This window comes from Microcaecilia unicolor, chromosome 1, assembly GCF_901765095.1.
Source record: "Microcaecilia unicolor chromosome 1, aMicUni1.1, whole genome shotgun sequence".
In the NCBI taxonomy this organism is placed as follows: Eukaryota; Metazoa; Chordata; class Amphibia; order Gymnophiona; family Siphonopidae; genus Microcaecilia; species Microcaecilia unicolor.
In genome coordinates this window covers 299023385-299045394 of record NC_044031.1, presented here as the reverse complement: position 1 = coordinate 299045394, position 22010 = coordinate 299023385, and positions in this window count along the sequence as shown.

The window sequence follows — 22010 nt, the reverse complement described above, 5'->3', positions numbered from 1 at the left end:
CATGTAGATCAAAATGGAGGACGCAAGAGCTGAGTTACATGCCCTCAAAGATCATGAGAGGAACATGGGGTCTGCTCCTTCAGGATGCAATACTAATAACTCTTGAAGATGGATTAATATTCAGTGCCACACTCAAATCAGATCTACTAATTCTGTAGTAAGTGACAACAACCAGTGGTTTATGATTAGAACTTATTTAACCATGGAGGAAAAAGCCCTTAGAAACCATAATAAACAGACTATGATTTTATTATGTCCTTCAAGACCATGCTTATGAATGGTTGCCCCCACCACCACTACCACCAGGGTGTTTGTGAATGTTTACTATTGCGTGACTGTTATACTGGGTGGTTATGGTATTTTTGGATGTGTATGACTATTCAGTATATTTCAGAAACATCAACTTCCAACATCCATGGAGGCTAGGGTTTTGAATGTTTATTTCAAGGAGGCCCCAGGTGTCCATTTTAGAATACATGTACGTGTCCACAATCCAGATGAAAAAAAAGAACAAAACCCTCACACACAGCAAAAGGCAACCAAAGAAGCACAGCAAAGGTGACAAGTGCACACTTAACAGTGTGGTAGGAGTTGATAAAAGTCTTCATGTCCACAATCCACCTTACAAAATCATGGTCCAGGTGCTCACATTTGGCCATAAATGTTTATTTGCCTGCATAGATGTCTTTCCTAATATCTGTCTCTGTTTTTAATCTGGGAATTTTAGCCTCTGACTTTGTTTTGCAATGATATTAATCAATTCTTATAAGATTTCAATAAATTAAATGGAAATCATTCAAAAGTTCTTTCATTCCTCATTACAAACTTTACTGAGCACACATCATGTTATTTTGGGAGTAAATAAAATTCTTTTCTAAATTAATATTTATCAGTGAGTATTTGAAGGGTATATATTTCTAACAAATTTACTACTTTTGCAATAGTGTACTTACATCTGCCTGAAGCTCACAGGATCTCACTATCACCACATTTTGTCATGCCCAGGTATACTGATTCCTAGCTGAAATGACTTTCAGGCACTGCTTGTTGCATTCAATGATAACTATAAGATATTCTAATCATAGGTTATGCACCAGGGACACAGTTTAACTGACAAATATCTCCCTGGACCGCACAAATGCCAGAGAAGGAACATGCTCCTTAGATTTAATATCATCCTAAAGCATACTGTGTGCAATCCCATCTGAAACGAGAGCCCCTTGATTTCCCCTGGTATACTGCAACTTAACGGGATGCATCACAAATCATCCTCCCTTTTTCCTCAATAGGGAGAAACAGTTTAAGAAAAGGTGCAGAAATACATTTGAAAAATACTATTAGGGGTTTACTTCACCATTTTCCATTTCAAAAATATTCACATTAAGAAGAAGTAACAGAGGTTGTGTATATTTTTAATAGCTTGCTGTATGAGGCTGGCAAAACATAATATCATATTTTTCCCTACAGAAGGGTCAGCTAAATATTAACCTTCAGAGATTGTTATAGCATAATTTTTAGAATATTTAAGTATTAACTTCTCCCTGACAGTAAATAGCATAGAATTTAAAATTTCAACAAGTTGAAAGCATGCTCACAATGCCAGGATACCAGAAAGCAAAAATTCTCGGGCTGAAGGCTGGCGATAGTCAAGCTTGTAGTGGAAAATGATTCATCATGCCATTTGTCTGTAATCCTAGTATCTTCCATGATTCTGGTTTACAGCTAGGGTTACCAGATTTGCGGAGACAAAAATAAAGGACACATAAAAAATATTTATTCATAGCAAATGTGTACATGTCTAATGGACATAACACAACTCTTCTTTTTCCAATTTTGATTTTTATTAAACAGTCAACATAACAACATTTTGAGTCCACAGACTCCAATTCTGTTCCATCAATCCAATTTAAACAACATTTTACATCCTTGCATTTTCTCCCTTACACCATTCCCCTTATATCCTCCCCATCCCTCTACCCACCTCCCTACCTCCCCCCTTCCCCCACTCCACAGTTATAACACAACTCTTCTGTTGTATGATTCCCTAATGTGGCTGTGCCACATGAACTTTATCTTACCACAATATCACTTTGTATTTGTTTACACCAGAGTCTGCAAACGCCTCTCCAGCACCATGTAAGCCACATTGAGCCTACAAATAGGTGGGAAAATGTGGGATACAAATGTAACAAATAAATAAATAAAATAAATGGCTTTAGTTAATGAATACACATCAAACAGTGTGTAACGTACAGTATAGCAGTAGACAATAATCTACTTTTCAAAAACGTCTGGATCTGAATTTGACTGAGTTTAGCCCAAGCATACTTATCAGAAGAGCGGATATTCCTCAACAACTTTGGCTGGTTTCTGAGGTATGTGTGAAAGTTTTTTCCTGACATATGGTTAAAGTTGTGCTGCACAAACAAAATTCCTTTGACAGATTCCACCAGCAGGGAAACAGAGAGGAGATCAATAATGCCTTTCTCTCTCTTTAGCACCTCAATGTGTCCAGACTGACTAATAGCCCAGAGATGGTTTTCCCTCCTTATATTGGTAGGTGTGTTGGTCATAGGCACATAAAAGAAGAAGAGGATATTTTCCTAAAACTTAAAAACCTGAAGAAGTCCAAAAGGAGGGCATGTCCTCTTAAAAGAGGACATAATGATAGAAACCCTAGCTGCAGCAATACTGATAGAAAATTGCAAGTGATAATTACCTCATCACACCCTTCCTGCAAAATCTGCACTGTCTCCCAGTACTCTGCAGGGCCAAACTAGAACCTCAGTCTTTGATTTTCAGGGTCCTGAAACAAAATGGACCAGAGTACTTAAAGAATAAGTTCATTCTCTTCACACCTTTGAGGCCTCCAAGTTCCTGTCAAGGAGCATCACTATCTTTATCCTTGTCCTGAGGTTCTCAATCCAGTCCTCGGAACACACCAAGTCAGTCAGGTTTTCAGGATACCCACAATGAATATGCATTAGATAGATTTGCATACAAGGGAGGCAGTGCATGCAGATCAATCTCATGCATATTCATTGTGGGTATCCTGAAAACCTGACTGACTAGGTGTGTCCCGAGGACTGCATTGAGAACCCCTGTCTTTGTCAAAGGAAATCACAAAAAGTGATATACGCCAATGAGCCCTGTCAGGAGTAGCCCCCCCACACTCTGGAACTCTCTCTCTCAGCAGGGCTATACCTAAATCAAAACAACTTCTAATTCAGAAAGCAGGTGAAAGCTGGGCTCTTCTCCCATGCCTTTAATAACATGGTGACTGACTACCATTCATTCCACATCTGGACTAGCTTGCTGCACACTTTATAAGATCATTTTTGCTTATCTTATTCAACTATACATATATTTTGCCTTCAATTTAGCCACCCATTTATTTATCTCAATGACTTTGTCCTACCCATTTTGTCTTTCTATACGTCTCTGTACCTGCCCCCAAGAGCATCATATCTGTGATATTTGAATGTTCTAATGCATGCCTTTTACAATGTTTAATTTGTTTTTTGCTGACGTCCTCTCTATGTTATATGAATGATCTTCCAACTGCCTATTAAGATGTATCATTTGTATTTGGCTAACATTTACAGGTATCATATTTCTGTTACATAAATGTTCTACTGAACTCTTTTAATATATCTATTTTTGATACAGTATCATGTCATTAAATCCTATTAATAACAATTTGCCTATCTCAGAGTTTACATTATTGATTGTATTTTATGCTTACATTTGGTTATTTTACTATTGTTAAACTGTTAAGAGAATTATTAGTTGTTTACGTAAAGCTATACCTTTTGTACACTGCCTTGGATGAATCTCTTCATAAAGGTGGTTGATAAATTCCAATAAATAAATAAACCTAATATCTCTGACTGCTTTAAGATGGCTCCTGGCAGTATCAAGCCATATGTTAGTGATTTGAAGCTTTCATGGATGAAAATAACACCGCTTGTGATGTTATCATTGTGGGCTACCATTAATATGTGTTTTTTTACTTTTAACCCCAGTTATTAGTAACTAGGTCTTATTGCATAAAATGGTGCCTGTGCTAAAATGAGTTGGTGATAAAATAACATATCTTAACTAAGCGCGATATCCATTCGGAGATAACTGGTCACCTCCTGCTCAATATCCGCGGTTAGGTGCTTAAACACAATTTAACTAGCCAGGAACTGTTCCTGGCTGGTTAAATAGTTTTGAACATTTGTTTATCATTTATTGTTTATTTCACTTGATATACTGTTGCTCTTGTACTCAAACCAAAACAGTCTACAATATGAAAATAAAACAAATTAAAACAATGAAACATAAGAACGCCATAGTTCGATAGTAAAGCTCAGGCACTCAAGACCAGTCAACATTGGCACAAACATTCTCCAGATTCAAACCAATCACAAACATATATCTAAAATCCAAATTGTACTATATTTATATTAATAAAGAATCATCAATTGCATTTTACTTTTCCCGTTGCAGAAGATTGGTCAGAAAAACTGAATAACGCTCAGAAGTCACAATGAGGACAGTTTATTGTCCAAAAACCAAATTGAAAAGATATGTTTTCAATAGTACTAGGAAAGATTTATATGAATCTTCAAGCCTCAGGTATTGAGGAAGTGAGTTTCATAGGGCAGAGGCAAGGAAGACAAAAGCAGATGGGCGTGATGATTCCAATCATGCTTTAGAGGGAGGTGGCAAGAAGGTATGTAAGGAACAATTTGAGTTGCTAAGTAGGAAGGGTTGGCTGTGTGCAGAATTTTATATGTCATTGTGAGAATTTTGTACTTGATCTGATATTCAGTGGGGAAGCCAATGCAAGCGTTGCAGTTAGGCAGGCAGTTTACTCAGAGCTATGGGTAGATCTGGTTCAATGGGTATGAGTAGTTGCACATCATCAGCATAGATTTAGAATTTTTTTTGTCCATTGACTGAAGCAGCTCAGCCAGAGGCTTGAGATAGATATTAAATAAAATGAGAGACAGTATGGATCCCTGTGGCACTCCACAGTTTTGTGTCCAAGGCAATGGTGTGCTGCAGCTGAACAGAACTGATTGTTGTCTGTCTGACAAATCGGATTTGAACCATGTAAGTACTGTGCCACTGATACCTGTTTCTGCCAGTCTTGTTAGCATGGTATTATGATCTACAGAGTTGAAGGCAACTGAGAAATTCAGCAACACTAGTATCGAGGCAGATACCCTGTCATGATTTCTGTGCAGAACATCAAGAAGGGAGACAAGAACATCCCTGTTCCATACCCAGGTCTGAAGCCAGATTGACATAGGTCTAGCCAATTACTTTCAACTAGCCAGTCGTTGAGTTGAATGCAGACTGTCTTTTCTATAAGTTTTGCTAGGCCAGGAATGTTAGAGACTGGTCAGTATTTTTCCAGCTTGCCCTGGTCGAGTGAGCTCTTTTTCAGTAGGGGGCATACCACAGCTCTTTTTAGTGTTGTTGGCAGCTACCCTTCCACAAGAGAGGTAACAATTTTTGTGGTCCCTTCAATGAGGCCTATGCTCGCTGATTGCACTATCTTTGCTGGGCAAGGATCAAGAGGGCAGTTTGTAGGGCATAGGCCTTTCAGCATTTTTTTGAGAACTTCCTCTGTGACCTGGTTGAATGAGTCCCAGATGTATATACATAGTGAGGAAGAGAAAATGTTCTCTTCATTAGCTGGTGGGAATTTTGCAGGTCTTGATGGAGTTCTTTAATTTTGTTGATGAAGTATTGCTGGTTACTTGTGACAGGCAAGACTGGTTCTATTTGGGGGTTTGCAGTAGGCTGTTTATTGTTTTAAATAGTTGTTGGTTGAATTTGCAGCTTGTTTTATATATTGAGAGAAATATTATTTTTTGGCTGTTGTTAAAGCCATTTTCTTTCAAGTTGACTTCTTTCAAATTGGTGCCTCAGATTAGGTGCCCCAATGCCAAGCACTTAACATCAATTCTATAATGGCATCCATAACAGAATTCTAGCATAAGGTTGGCATTGGCATGCCTGTGTTTAGCCACACCTTCTTACACTGTGTCATTGGTAGGTGTAAGTTGGCACACCTAGGTGTGCTAAGTGACATGCATAGTTTATAGTATTCTATAAACTATCTGGCTAATCAGGGCCACCAAGAGACAGAACCAGGCCACTGCTGCCACCCCTTACTTTGGCATAGCTGCTGTTGCCCCCCTACTCAAGCTGCCGCTGCACCTTGCCCCACCTCCCTTACCTACCTGTGTCTGCTCCTTCCTCAATCAGTCACTCTCCTGCTTCTGTGTGCCAGGACCCAGGTTATCACATTAATGCAATCACCTGGGTCCTGACACACAGGAGCAGGAGAGAGACAAACAGAGGGAGTAGAACCATCTGCCTATCTCTGGAAGTCTTGCCAGTGCCAGGGCCCCCCTTGGAGACCAGGCCCGGGGAATCTTGCCCTCTCTCAGGGGCTCTGTGGCCAATATTTAGCAGGTGGCAAACAGCATTTTTTATTCCGCTGCCAGCGTTAAAATCGTAAATTCAATGTCGAGCCCTGTGTGGGCTTCAGCATTGAATTTCCGTGTTTTTTTAAAGACAGCTAGTGCATCACTGGGTTAGCGCATAAAGATAGGAGAGCTATATATGCAGTCCTAATTATGCACTAAACCTGGCTTGTTAGGTCTGAATACAGGACCTATCCGGACTCTTCTCCCCTGGATTGCCCCTGACATAGCTGGCTTTAAATTCAGCACTATCTGGTCATTTTCAGTGAGGATGAACGGTTAAGTGCTGCTGAAAATGACTGGATAGCTACGACCAAGTGAGTTAACCAATCGGCAGCATTTTTCCAGTCAGTTAACTTGCTTTGAATATCGGCTAGTATGCATGTAACTGAGAGGCTTGCCCATGGCCCACCCATGCTCTGCCCACATGTATACTCCCTTAAAGTTAAATGCTGTGGCACATAGGTGATACCTTATAGAGTAATACCTAGTGCATGTAGGCACTTAACTGTCAATTTTAAGCAGTGTTGTATCTCTAGTTGTCACTTCATAGAATTGCTCCATAAGAATTTCTTTCCAAATACCCTTTGGACAAGTGGGAGCAACATAATCACACTGACTCCTACTGGTCTGCATAGGACAAAGATGTGTAAATAATAATTTGGTAGCACTCTGGAAACAAGCACATCTTATATTTAGCTGACCTTGAGTTCAGATTCCCTATTATATACTGACAAACTACAAGGACCACATGGTTACTAATAACAAATGATTTATTTACAAGGATGGAATACAAACATAAATGGAAACAGAAGTAACAAGAACTTAAAAGTTATTTTAAATGCTTAGAATGAACAATACTCAAGTAACAGTTGGAAGAATACACACTCCCTATAGCAAATTGCACCTGTCTTTCATAGCGATATAGTGATTGCAGATCTTGACCTTATATGACCTAAGTGTGGAATTCTCCTCCTTCATGAGGATAACTGATATAACAGGTAGTTGCCTTGCCATGGGCAGTGCTCACTCTTGACCTTCAGCTGTTGCTGGAGTTATGACACTCTGTAGTTCAGAGTTATGATGTGTTCTGATAAAGATTTCAAAGAAGAAGCATGTGTTCTTGCCACAGCTGGTGTCCTTTTATATCATTTTGATATCAGCAATGTCCTTGATAACTTGACATCATTGATATAGGTGATTGGCCTGTGTCATTTTGCTATGCCTACACATACCACAGGAATGGCTTTTGATGCTACTCTGGAATTTTACCCCAAATTCTGGGACTCCAGACAAGCTGGGTCATTACGACCAAGGGTCTTTATCTGAAATTACCCACATTCCTTTTGCTTGCATTTGCCGGGTTGCCATCTAGTCTTTTTCCTTCAGAAGGGCATGTCTAGGTGTCAGGTTCTCAGGTTCAGAGCCCGCGGGGCCGGGCTCTGGAGCAAACGTGAGCCCTTGGGCTGCTGCCGAGGAGCGACAGCAGCAGGCAAAACCCACCAACCAACACTGGGTAAGCACACCAGCAGGGACTGCAGGCACTGCCCAGCGAACCGGAACACCTGGACTGGAATCCCCCGGACTGGAGGACACAGGACTGGAACACTGGACTGCAATCCCTCGGACTGGAACACACTGGACTGGAGCACACTGGACTGGTCCCCCGGACTGGAGGACACAGGACTGGAACATGGGACTGGAGCACACTGGACTGGTCCACACAGCTTCACCTGCACTTAGCTACTAAGCCCCCCAGAAGTTGAGCTCCTGGATTCGAGTAGCCGACAGGACTTACTGGATACCGGATGACATAGGGACCAGGACTGGAAACAGAAGTGCTCCTAAACCTAAACTGATCTACTTGCTCCCAAGCCCTAAACCAGCAGGAGTGTTCCTAACAGTAAACTGACAAAAGGACTTCCTAAGCCCTATACTAAACAGGAGCTCCTAAGCCCTGCTCAAGAAAGGGACTTCCTAAGCCCTAAACTAACAGAGCAGGGTACTAAATACAAAGCTAACACAGGTGCTACTAAGCACCAAGCTACAAGCAGAGCTTTACACTAATAAGCTAAACACAAAACTAAACCAGCTACCTAAGCACTGCTCTAGCAAGCTAGATACAACTAACAAGGTGCTTCCTAAGCACTACTCTGGCAAGCAACCAGAAGAGCTCCTAGCACTAAAAGGGAAGACAGGGGAGCCACAAGGAGGGAAGCTAACACATAAGCCAAAAGTGCTTCTAAAGCACCAAACACCAACAGCAAAGACTGCAATGCTCCTAATAGCACAAACACCAGAAGTACTTCTAACAGCAAACTCTGCAGTGTTCCTAACAACACCAAACCCTGAAGTACTTCTATCAACAACAGAGCTTCCAAAGCCTTACACACAGCAATGCTACCAAAACCAAGAGGGAACAGAAGGGAACCAAAAGGGAAAAGCAGGAAAGCTAAACACACAGTCACCAGTGCACACTGCACTAACACTAACCTGGCCCTTAGCAAAAGCAAGCAGGGAAACTAGACACAACGCCAGAAGTGCACACTGCACCACCCTACCTACAGCAAACACCACTGTTGCAAAGGCTCTGAAGGAAACAACACCACTTCCTTATCAAGGCCCTCCCTGATGATGTCACACTCCCTAGACCTAGGCAAAAGCACACTGACCCAGAGAGGCCCAACCCACACCAATGCAAAACCGTGAAACACTTGAAGCCAGGACACCCAAAGAGAGTTAGAGCAACTCAGACTACCCACACAGGTGCAGTATAATGAAACAATTAGAGCCATGCTGCTGGAAGCTGCCAGCACAGAGAGACAGAGCCAGCTCAGAAAGGACAGAGAAATGAAACAGAAGCCAGCTAAGAAGCTGACCCCCAGGAAAGAGGTAAGTTTGAGAGGGGTTCAGACCCCAATCATAACACTAGGCAAGAGTCTTTAGCACAGAGCACTGCACTTTCTGATAGCAGCATAGGTTATTCCACAGGTCTGGTATGATCAAGCTCTGCGATACACTTGGTATATTGTGGCAGAGGGCTCTTACCTCTACGGATAGTCTTCCAAACAAGGGTGTAGCCAGACCTCGAAATGGGGGGGGGGGGGGGGGGGGTCCAGAGCCCAAAGTGAGGGGGCACATTTTGGCCCTTCTCCACACCGCTCCCCTCCACTACCACAACACCACAAACCTTGGTTGGTGGGGGTTCCCAACCCCCACCAGCTGAAGTGTTTCTCTAGTGATGCTCTCCCTACATTGCCTGCCCTGCTTCCCCTCATGTTGATCATGCTCGATTTTAATGAAATCAGTTTCACTAAATCCAAACATGCACGCGGCGAGAAGAGAGCAGCCCTGGAGAAACACTTCAGCTGACATGGGTTGGGGACCCCCACCAGCCAATTCCAGGGGCCCTGGATCCATTTTGGGGGAGGGCCAGGTTCAAGCTACACTACTACTTCCAAGAATAAGTCAGTCAAGCCAAACCAACAAACAACCTTTGAAAAGAGTCCTTCTGGGATAGTTCAACAGCAGTGTATGACCAATGCTGGCAAATCCAGTTCATAAATCAAGTTGGAGGAGAAAAGACTCTCCACTCTGGTCTGCTGCATCCTAACAGCACTGATAAGCATCAGCAGTACTATCTCCATACAAGGGATGGGCAGGCCAAAAAACATTCATTTTGTTTTGTTTTCCATGTTGTTTATGGGATTTTTAATTTTTTTTTTAAAGGGGGCCTTTTACTAAGCTGCACTAAAAGTGGCCTGCGCTATGACTAGAGCATGGGTTTCCCATACGCTGAGGCCACTTTTAGTGTGGCTATAAAATAGCTACATTTCCTATTTCCCCCATTAATGGCCAAGTGCTAATTTCTCAATTAACACATGGCCATTAGCATGGGAGCCCTTATCAACACCTATTTTCTAGGTGGAAAGGGCTCCCCCCCCCCCCCCCCCCCCGCTAACCACATGCTAACCAATTAGCACTGGGCACTCCTACTCTCCACCCCCCCAACATGCCCCCAGCACTAAAAACAAAAAAGGTATTTTTTTAGCACATGGGAAGCACGTACTTATCCAAAAACAGTTGCGGGATACCTGTGTACACCCTATGGTACTGGATTTATACCTGCAGTAAGCACACATTAATGCTTACCACAGCTTAGTAAAAGGGCCCCTTAATTTTTTTTCTTTTCAAGGGCAATATCTTCAATAGTGCACACTATTATTCAAATTGTGCACCCTATTGCTCGCTAGTATGCACTATTCTTAAGTAGTGCATTTATTCATAAATAGTGTATACTACTGAGCAATTTGACAGACTGTCAACCAGTAATGTGCATTTAATTAATCAAGGTGCACTACTGTGCAATAGGGTGCAGTATTGATGACACTGAAAAAAGAAAGACATCCCCCCCCCCCTCAGCATTGCAGGTTAAAAACAACATGAAACCACATAGGAAATGTCATTATTATTTACCATATTGTTTCAAATCTATACTCATCCCTACTCTGTACCATGTGCCTTCTTAAAGCCTGATTGATCCTGATGAAAAGTATCTGAAGCTTCTAGGATTTCAACAACTGCATATACACCACCTTCCATCACTTTTCCACAAAAGGAAGATTTAAAACTGGGTGACCATGTTCTAAAACTAATGAATCAGCACCCTGATTCTTGAAAGCAGGTTTAACTATTCCCTCAGGATTTTAAGAAACAAATCCTGACTGTCAGACCTATCTCTTACCTCTGCCAGGAGTGCCACAATGTTTCTGTCTTTTTGATATTTTTTTCAAGGATGGTCATTTTTAACATGTCAAAAACTTCATTATCTCTTTCTTCCTTTTCCAGCACATTGCATTACATAGCCATCTGTCTAGTTCCTCAGGCTAGGCATTTTGAAATTACATTTGTTTTCTCCCTTATGCACATTGTTACTTGTTCCTCTACAAAATAGTCAAGAATGTTCCTTTTATCCTTTAAGACAGAGAAAAAAACCCAAACCATTCACTCAGTTTCCTTGATACTGAAGCTAACTCTGTTTAGGAGTCCCCATATTCCACAGTAGCACTTTATAGTTAATTCAGAGTGCACTCTGAAAAAGGATTTTCAATGGTTTCATGTTGCACTTGCTTGCGGACCCTCTGTGCAGCACATGCCATGCTCTTGCCAGCCCTCTTTATTTATTCTATACTACCAACAAGCTTCCTTATCTCACTCAAGCTCTGGGATATCACCCCAGTACAGTATCTTGAATCTTTGACAGTGACCTGAATCTTGGCCTCTGGAAGAGAGCATATGTTATCATGTCAGTATTGCACAAAGGCAATATTCAAAAAGATCCAGCTAAGGACTAGGAGTCCTTTTACTACGATGTGGTAAAGGGTTGCCTTAGCGTGCCCTTACCTGGGTTTTTCCCGTGCACTAAGGCCGTTCTTACCATAGTTGGAAAATGGTTGATTTCCCATATTCAGAATTAATGGCCATGCACTAATGTTGTCATTAGCATGTGGCCATGTGCGTACACAATGGGCTTTTACCCTAGGATGCCTCAGCACGTCCTGCGGTAAGACCTTTTAAATTGCGGTAAGCATGCACTAATTCTTGCCGCTGCTTAGTAAAAGCTGCCTTTGAGATAGATCATAGCCTTTGAAAACCTGCAGAGCTACCAGCCCAATGGTGCCCCCAACATTTTTCTAGGCAGTTAAATGTAGCTGCCAATTACTGGGTGAGTCTGGGGAATGGAATAAGGCCAGAGTGGGAGTAGGGGATTTAGGCTGGCCACCTAATTCAGCCAGACAAAGCTAGACACCCTACCTCCAGCCATTAAAAATGCTTCCAGCTCTCCTACCACCTCTCCCTTCCTACAAACTTGCATATAAAAAAAAAGAGATAGAATTTTCAGTATATTTATGTAAATGTCAACTGAAGCATTTCAATAAATACATTGAGTGCTGCCATAGGTACCATCAGTGTATTGAATATATGTATTTGCTACTGACTGCCAGCCATTATGCAGATAGCAGTGATATTCAGCCATTATGGGCGAGATTCTATTTATGGTGCTTAAAAAATCAGCATGGAAATCAATGGTGACTCAGCATATTCTACAAGCAGTGTCTAGATTTAGGTGCGGTATATAGAATAGGCTTAGTTGATATCTCAGTGCCTAAAACTATGTGCCTCCATTTACACCAGTGAAAATGTGGCGTAAATCCTGGCGCATACATTTATGTGCACTGGGCCATATTCTATAACTATGCGCGTAAATTTCAGAATATCCACAAAACGCCCACTTCCCCGCCTATAACCATACCTTTTGCCTGCACACATTAGAAGTTAGGCACATTGCATTATGGAATGCACTGAGTGGTACACTTACATTCTAATTATTGTCAATTAGTGCTCATTATTGCTTGTTAAGAGCTGTTATCAACACTGATTAGCTTGTTAAGCCAATTAAGTTACACGCGTTGTTATAGAATACGCTTGGATTTTAGCTCGGATCTCTAGGCATGCTATATAGAACCTGGGGGTATGCAGATAAGCCTTGTGTTTGTGTGTGAACTTTAGGCTGGCTACTTATCAGCCTTAAATACATAGGTTATCCTGGTGGTGGTGAGCTTCAGCTGCTATCTGGATACTTTTAATCTCATCCTCGCTCTATCCTATTCTCAGCCTCATACTGATACTATGTGGTTGAATATGTGACCGAGGGGCATGGTTATCAATGTGGGCTACCATTAAGACTGGTTATTTTTCTACTAACTCATGCTATTTTAGTGCAGGTCCCATTTTATGCAATGAGACCTAGTTACTACTAACTGGGGATAATAGTAAAATAACAAGTCTTAACAGTAGGCCAGGTTTATAACTTTCCCTCCTAACTGACCCCATACCATACATAAAAATTTTAAAATCTGTGTTTTATATGAATAATAGCAGCTCATATTTATTTAAATCCTTTAGAAAATGACATGAAATTGACCAACTCGAATCTACCCCTCCCAATCTCCTTTAAAAAAAAAAAAGTACTGCGGCCTGAAACCCACTTCCAAAGCCTACATCTCTCTCTCTCTCTCTCTCTTTGTCTTTTAAAAGTCACCACCAGGAAGTCCCCTTCCTTTGCAAAGTCCACATTCCATCATCCAGAAGCCTTCTCTTCCAATCTCCCAAAACTCCATGGCCCTGATATTCAGCCAGTGGTGGGCAGCACTTTTGTTGAAAATATCTGCACTATCAGAGCTTCTAGAAGTGGCCAAGCAGTGGCATATCAAGGGGGGGGGGGGGGCGGTGGGTGCGGTCCGCCCCCGGTGCACGCCGCTGGGAGGGTGCTGCGCATCTGTCAGCAACACTCGTTCCCTGCTCCCTCTGCCCCGGAACAGGTTACTTCCTGTTCTGGGAGAGAGGGAGCAGGGAAAGAGCAAAGCCGACAGGCGCACAGCACCCCCCCCAGCAGGTAAAAATGCACCCAGGGGGGTGTCCTTTCGCCAGGGGGAGGTGTCCGTCCTTTTGCCGGGGGTGGGGGGTCGCGCTGCACCCGGGGGGGGGGGTGTCCTTTCGCTGGGGGGGAGGTGTCGCATTGCACTGGGGGGGGGGGGGGGGCGCATCGGCGATCCGCCCCGGGTTTCAGCCACCCTAGGAACGCCACTGTGGCCAAGAAGAAAAAGTAATATAAAAAAGATGAGGTTTTTTTTTCAGTTTCCATTTGAAAATAGCTACAGAGGGAGTGCAATGCATCAACTTATCAAGTGTGTCTAGGTAAATGGTGCAGCATGGTTGAAAGAGTTGAGTCAAGAGTTAACAGTGGAGACAAAGGGCACAAATAAAAGTGATTTCCTGGATGAATGGAAGAATGCATTTGGAGGTGAGGAATGGAAATTTGAACTTTTTCGTAAATGGACAGAGAGCTAATCAAGGGGTCCTTTTACTAAGGTGCGCTGAAAAATGGGTTGTGCTAGTGTAGGCACGTGTTTTGGGCGTGCACAGATCCATTACCATGCAGTAATCGCCTATGCGCGTCGTTGGAGTTACCGCCCGATCTTCGCCGCACACCAGAAAATAAAATCTATTTTCGGGTGTACGTAGCAGACATGTGTAAAAAATTAAATTACCACACAGGCCACGCAGGAGCCGGGTGGTAAGTCCAAATTGACATGCATTGGGGGTGCGTAGGCACCTACGCGGCTTAGTAAAAGGGCCCCCAAATGACTTGAGAAGAGGACTTACATGGTCACAGCAAATTGAAGGAAAATAACTTGTACAACTGTATTTGGGAACAGTGGGACAGATAGAGGTCAAGAAGAGAGACTGAGGAGGAACTGAAAGGTGCAAATGGAGGAGAATTAGTTCACAAAGAGGTGGATAAATAAGGTGGAAGGCTTACATGTAGCTTAAAGCGAAAGAAGGGAAGAGATGGAAAAGGCAAGGTTGAGAATGATAAAAATTATGTGAAGAAGACGAAAGGGTATGTCTGAGCTAACAGGAACTAAAACTAATCCCGCCAATATTCAAAATGATTTAAATAACCAGGAAATGCTCCAGGCTGTTTAAATCCCTTTTTTGGGGCTAACCATGAATATTCAGCAGCACTTAACTGGATTGTGCCCCTGAATATCTGCACTTAGCACCTAAGCCAAAACCATCTCATTTGTGGGCCATCCTGGGGCAGAGTCAGCACTTATGTGGTTAAATACTGATATTCAGCCCTTATCCCAGTGGTTCCCAAACCTGATCCTGGAGGCACCCCAGCCAGTCATGCTTTCAAGGTATCCACAATTAATATTTACGAGAAAGATTTGCATGCACAGCTTCCACTGTATGTAAATCTCTCTCATGAATATTCATTGTGGATATCCTGAAAACCTGACTGGCTGGGGTGCCTCCAGGATCAGGTTTAGGAACCACTGACTTAACACATAAACTGGGCCACATAAAAAGCTGTCCTTTCTTTATGTGGTCCAACTTATGCTGTTAAGTGCTGAATATTGCACTTAACCACATAAGTGTTATCCGGCCACATATGCCTGGATATTCAGTTCTGGTACCTGGATATGGCCCAGCATTGAATATCTGGGAATAAATCTGGTGTTGGCCAAAAATATGCTGACTGAATGACGACCAGAGAATTTATGCAAAGTGCACACATCCTTTTTATTAATACCTGCACAAAGTACGAGTGCTGACCTGTCAATCATTTGCATACATGTGATGGACATATGTAGATTTTCAGAACAGAATGGCTTTTCACACTGCTCTCTGAAAATCTGGGACTAATTTTAATTGTCCATAGATACTTAGTTATGTGCTCATGTAGGAACACTACTCAAAATTATAACCTCTCTATGTAAAAACTGACAAATACGCTATTCTATAGCTTTAATTAAATACTTTTGATTCCATGTGTTAGGCAGCAACTCAAAAGTTTATTTAAATTGCTATCATTTGTTTTTGTATTTTTGCACCTCTGCTTTTACATCATGCAACTGTAGTAGGCTTAGGAAATGTTACTGAGTCTGACAATCTAAAGCTAATAATTGTAAACAGTAAGGAATCAGCACAGGGTGTATCAGAAAAGAGCACCTATTACTCTCTAACTTTTCCTGGGGATGGATGTTGGAGCTGCTTCCTGCATCCTTGTGTAGCAGATGAACAGTGAGCTCCTACACAGATATGCAACCATGCCAGCTTTTTACCAGCCCAAGAAACAGCAGTTTTTCAGAGATAACCCCTTTATGCTGAGCAAAGTGTGCCCTTTGGCTCAATCTGAGCCTCTGATCTTTTAAATATTTAATAATATCTCTACTCATGCCTCCAAGTCTTTTCCATTCTTCACCACTATCTCTTGAAGTTATTGCAAAAGTCAGACCCTCACTCTGTCCATCTTTAAGTGTCACTTGGAGATTTACTGTTTTAGTGAAACATTATCTAAGTTTGTACAAAACAGTACCTGTTCTGTGATCAGCCACTGTATGATTCTCTGATCTGCCCCATTTCCTCTTCTTCTGTATAACTCCCACTATCCCCACTTAGATTATAAACATTACAAGACACAAAACTCTTTTTCTTACAACACCTATTCTACAAGTTTACATTTCTCTTATGTGTTCAGAAGCATCATATATAATTGAAACAGGAGTGTTACAGGATCAGATATTAAATGTGACATTTCCCTAATTTTCAGTAGATGGCACTGAAGCTCCAAGGCTTCATCAAAGTTAGTAGAAACTCTCATGGCTTACAAACTTTGATAATGTTTCTGAGAGAAAAGGTCAAAATATGACCTATGCTCCCCCCCAGCTCCATTTTTCATTAGATTTTATTAGTCAATCCACCTGACTTTTGGAGTAGCATTTTACTTAGTAGTGATATTATCAGTGACACATATTTTGTCACACTTAAGCCTAAACTGACTGAAACAGCAGCACTTTGCTTTTCATCCTTGCATGTGTTGATTTTTTTTCAAGTTAGAAATATATATTGAACATGAAAAGTGGATAGAAAAATGTTTCCATGAGCTTAAGCTGAAATCAGATGGAATGTACGCCATCACTTGTCAAAGAGTAGACTGGGGGGGGGGGGGGGGGGGGGGGGGGGAGAGATGCTGGTCAAGGGACTTACAGTGATTGCTTTATAGGGGGGGGGTCATAAAGGAGTAAACTAATGTTTAGTGCAGTGGGCTGAAAACTCAAAGATTCCCACTGCAACTCTTTCTGATCCTGGGACAGTCACTTAACCCTTCAATGCCCCAAGTACAAACACTTATGGGCTCTATTACTAAAGCTTAGTGTATGCTAATGAAATTAGTGTATGCTAAATGCTGAAAAGCCCATTTTATACTGTAAACTCCCTTCACATTTTTAGTACAGCTAGGTGGCTGCCTAGTGTAAGCCTGGTGCAGTAGGGATAGGGGCACGTGCTCTTATTTCTTCGTTGAGGAACTGGGCCAGGACTAGGATTTTCCATAGGCGGCTCTGCAGTCCGAAGCTTCTGATGGTAAAATTATCCCAGCAAAAAGCTGGGATTATTTTATCGTGCTTTTAAAGTCAGTATTCAGCTATCTGTGGTACCGGTATCCCACAGGTTTCTGAATCCCGTGGGAGATCAAGATGCGGTAAAATGCAAACTTTTACCACACCTTGATGAATCACCCTTTAACCTACCGACTACAAATTATCTCCTCATGGAAATCTGACCCTAGCAGTAGTTGCATGAGACTACCGCTAGGGATCCCATTTTGAGAGCAGTGTTGGATTCAGCAGGAGTGATTGGGCATTGCTCCTGCTAGAAGACTCTTTGGACCCCCTGGATGACCCCCCCCCCCCCCACACACACACTGGATAGGATTACCATTTTTTGTCCTCATAAAAAGAGGACACTTGCCCCGCCCCTTTCATGCCCCCTGCCCCCCCGACGCATATTCCCCTCCCCCGGTCACCCCCTCCTCCCCATCACCTTCCCTCCCCCGTCATCTCCACTCCCCCGTCACCTCCCCTTCCCTTACTCTACTATCCCTGGTGGTCTAGAGGTACCTCTTCGGGGCAAGAAAGAGCCCCCTCTTTCCTGCCCGGAGTGCTGCTGCCAGCTCAGCTGCCCTGCATCCTGTGAGTCCGGCTCTCGGTGTTTCAAAATGGCCGCTGAGAGTTGACGTCTCGCAAGGCTGCTTCAACTCTCGGCAGCCATTTTGAAACGCCGAGAGCCGGACTCACAGTATGCAGGGCAGCTAGCAGCAGCGCTCCGGTGTAGGGAGGTGTGCTCAGGGGATCCAAGGGCAGAGGGTGGGGGGTCTTGCTCAGGAAGGGGAGCTTGATCAGGGGGGAAAGGACCCAGCCTTGTCTTCCTGGGAGCATTGCCCTGAGGCTTTGTAGCCTGATGATCCTGGGTGGTAAAATAACCCCAGCAAAAAGCTAGGGTTATTGTATCATGCTTTTTTGGCCATAACACAACTTGCAGTGTTTATATGCATTTGCATATTTTGCATCTCATTACTTCCTAGCCCACTGTTGCACTATTTGGCAGTATTTTAAGTCAAGAGGCATTAGGGCCAAATAGCATGTGTTATGGCCCTAATGCCAGTTGTTGAATCTCCCCCTTAAATATTCCTGGGAAGATGGCCTGATATGTTTTGGACCTGATGGACTTTGTTTTATTTGTTATAATTATGATGTAATATGCGACTGGGAAAATGAGCTTTAGGACAATTGAGGAGACCAATTGGTTGGCGATGAAAAAAATGATTTTAATTTAATTTTTGAAGTGGATGTGGGATTTTAAGTGAATTTTAGCCAATTTGAGGGAAAAGTGAAACATGTTACTGTATTTTTTTAATGGAAAAATAGTATGAGAATAATTTACATCTGATATGGGCTTGTGAATGGTTTTTGAAACATTTCTCAGTATTTTCTGTGTTCAACTGGTAAAAACTGTATTTTATAATGTAAGCCTATGGGAGAAACGGAATTCAAAATGGAGATTTTGTCTGTAAACAGTAAGTTCCATGCATGCATAAATTAAAAGGTATTCCTAGTGCATGGTTCTGATTGACTGAGGGGGCCAAGGCAGGAGTAGTGATGTTACTAGAGTCACCATCACCTTGGTAATGGCTTGGGTGATGGAGAAAAATGCTGACGATCTGATAGAGGTCAGATGTGTGTGAGAGATGATCTGATGAGGGAGAAAAAAATTGCGTTTGAAAGTTTGGGACGTGGCTAGAAACAGTTGTACTTAATAGAACTGAGTGTGTGAAAGAGGAAAATTTGATGATTTTTTTTTTTTAGTTCACAAAATCTTTATTGGTGCAATCAAGAAGAAAAGAGAAACAGAATTAAAAAGCAAAAAGCATACAAAAACATGCAACAACACCTACCAAACAGTGGTAGATTGAAACATTCATCAAAATATAGTCCAGAGAGTTATAATATTTAGTTATTGGTATCATTACAGTAAATCCAAATTATAGAATAATGAATACAAAACACCCAAGAAAAGCTAATAATATGAGCAATGCCATTTTGTTATGAATGAACATATGATGCAAAAGGAGACCAATTTTTTTCTATGGAGCCATGTCTGTTAGTATTGTCAGCTGCTTTACATTCAAATTTGTGGATCATTTTACAGTAGGTGATGTTCAGCAGACAGCAAAATTTCCAATTATATAGAACCATTTGGATAGTAATAGCAACCAAAATATCTAATAACCTGCCATTTAACTTATTTGATAATGCTAGAGAGCAAAATATTATTATATCTACTGTGAGAGGAGAGGATATGGGAAGAATGTTTCATATATTGTTCCAAACCGCCAGCCAAAAAGAATGAATACATGAGCAGAAGTACCAGATATGTATTAAATCCCCTAAGTGTGAGTTGCAGTGGCAGCATTGATTAGACATATTTAATTTGGAAGGGTGTAATTTACTGGGAGTCCAGATAGCTTTGTGATATAAGAAATAAAGTGATTGCATTGAGTTGGTGGAGGTGGATGGATGCATAATATGAGAGAAATAAATATTCCAATCCATTTCTTCACTAAAATATCCAATTAATATGAATGATTTCTTAACAGTTGGGTGTGTCTTCATTTGTTTGAAGGTAGATATTATAATCAACTTTAGATAGCGTTTGTGTTCTATGTGTGTTTGGATCTTGTTTGATCTCCTTGTTATGGTAGCCTGAATGTGAGAGTTGGTGTTAGTGCAGTTGGATAAGGTTGGGGGGGGGGGGGGGGGGGGGCTGTTTGGCCTTCTCATTGTGTTGTGCTGTGTCAGTGGGTTTGTATTGGTTTGCATTGGTGACATTGCATTGGTGCAGTTAATTAATAGAAACACAACAGCAGACAAGGGCAAAAAGGCCCATCCAGTCTCCCTTCCTCAGCAACCACTAAGTCCAAGGGATTTCACATGCCTGTCCCATGCTTTCTTAAATTCTAACACAGTCTTCGTCTCCACAGCCTCCACTGGGAGACCATTCCAACTGTTCTACACAGTTCTACTGTTTTCTTGAAACTTCTGGTACCTTACTGGTACCTTTCTGACAGGTGCAGGAAACACATAAATTCAGCTAGAAGCCACATGTAGGATGGGCCTCAGGGATGCTACCAAAACCCTTACCCACACCCTTATCACCACTCGCCTAGACTACTGCAATTTGCTTCTCGCTGGTCTCCCGCTCAGCCATCTATCTCCTCTTCAATCTGTCCAAAACTGCTGCGCGTCTTATATTCCGCCAGAGTCGCTATACTCACGTTAGCCCTCTCCTCAAGTCGCTTCACTGGCTCCCTATCCACTTCCGCATACGGTTCAAACTTCTCCTTTTGACCTACAAGTGCATCCACTCCGCAGCTCCTCAGTACCTTTCCGCTTTCATCTCTCCCTACACTCCTCCCCGTGAACTCCGTTCGCTGGGTAAATGTCTCCTGTCATCCCCCTTCTCTCCCACTGCTAACTCCTGGCTCCGTTCCTTCTATCTCGCTGCTCCCTATGCCTGGAATAGACTCCCTGAGCCAGTACATCAGGCTCAGTCTCTGGCTGTCTTCAAGTCTAGGCTTAAAGCCCACCTCTTTGCTACTGCTTTCGACTCCTAACCATGACTCTCTTACTCAACACCCTCACTTATCACCCCTACCACTGCAATTTCCCCACCCTAGCTGTCTGTTCGTCTGTCCAATTTAGATTGTAAGCTATGTTGAGCAGGGACTGTCTTTTCATATTAATTTGTACAGCACTGCGTAAGTCTAGTAGCGCTATAGAAATGTTTAATAGTAGTAGTAGTAATATATACTGTTGGAAAGACTTGCAAATGTCAGTATATTCTCTTGTACTATTATTGGTAGATCATTGCTACATCCTTCATTTTGGCGTGTTTCGTCAAAGTAGAAAGGAAATACAGCACAGTAAAAAAACTGAGGCATGGCTGGCATTGGTTCATTTCAGAGTACTGAGGCCAATTTAAATGCTTCTTTAATTTATTTTTAAGCCAGGTTTCCATTGGCATCTTTGTATGTTAAAAAAAGGCTTAATTTATGTGCCCTCAGGTAACCTACATGCATCAAAGGAAGACTTTCCTCATGTTCTACCTATAACCTCTGCCTGCCTGATGAAAATCTCCAATCGAGCTTTCTCTATTGGAGCCCTTCAGTTGTGCAACTCATTGTCATTTGATCTCAGGCAAGAAACAGATTTAATAAAATTTATAAAGTCCTTAAAGACCCACTATATAAAAAAAGTAAACTGTAGACTCACAGCATACCCTGAAGAAAGCCACAGCACGATGGCTGACATGTCGATTCCACTTACTCAGATGCAAGACCCAGACAACCGCAACAATATCAGCAGTTAAATTCAGCAATAGCAACAAATAACACTGAACCCCAGAGCCCAACACAATGAGTTTCATTGAGCACTGCTTCAGGGGATGGGATGCACTTCCACTAGAAAGTTGAACAGGCCCCTGGGAGCATAATTGGGGCTTGGGGCCTGGTGGAGGCCCTTGGGAGTGAAGTTGGAGCTCAAGATGGAAGGCCTA